The sequence below is a fragment of the Morone saxatilis genome, unplaced genomic scaffold, assembly GCF_004916995.1.
Source record: "Morone saxatilis isolate NCDOM2014 unplaced genomic scaffold, NCSU_SB_2.0 Contig15, whole genome shotgun sequence".
Lineage (NCBI taxonomy): Eukaryota > Metazoa > Chordata > Actinopteri > Moronidae > Morone > Morone saxatilis.
This window is the reverse complement of record NW_023339707.1, coordinates 489,976-490,306: the sequence shown is the minus strand read 5'-3', so window position 1 is coordinate 490,306 and position 331 is coordinate 489,976. Positions and strand designations below refer to the sequence as shown.

At 29.6% G+C, this 331-nt stretch overlaps 1 protein-coding gene across 1 annotated transcript in view; it reads right to left on the bottom strand.

Moving 5' to 3' along the window:
- LOC118324035 (zinc finger protein PLAGL2-like) overlaps positions 1 to 331 on the bottom strand; it is a 9,775-nt gene that overhangs the window by 1,335 nt on the left and 8,109 nt on the right. The window lies entirely within an intron of this gene.

The following is a 331-nucleotide window of genomic DNA, read 5'->3' as shown; positions in this document are numbered from 1 at the left end:
TCCAAGTGGCATCTTTTCTCATATTTGAGCTACTGTAAAAACATATTGCTCAATAATTCCTGGCTATGGATGGTATATTTGACTACACATATAAGAATACAAGTATACTTAATATCAAGCAATATCAAATCCATATTTGTACCTGCTTTTACTGTACCTCAAATATATGAAAATATGCCACTTGGAGATACAAATATGGAATTTTATTGTTGAATTTCTCCACATTGGTGCAGTAGAAATGCTTGATAATGATATTAAGTATGTTTTTTATTCATCATGGGCGCATGAAACACTTTAATGTAACATTTTATTTTAAATGTAGGTTCGAATT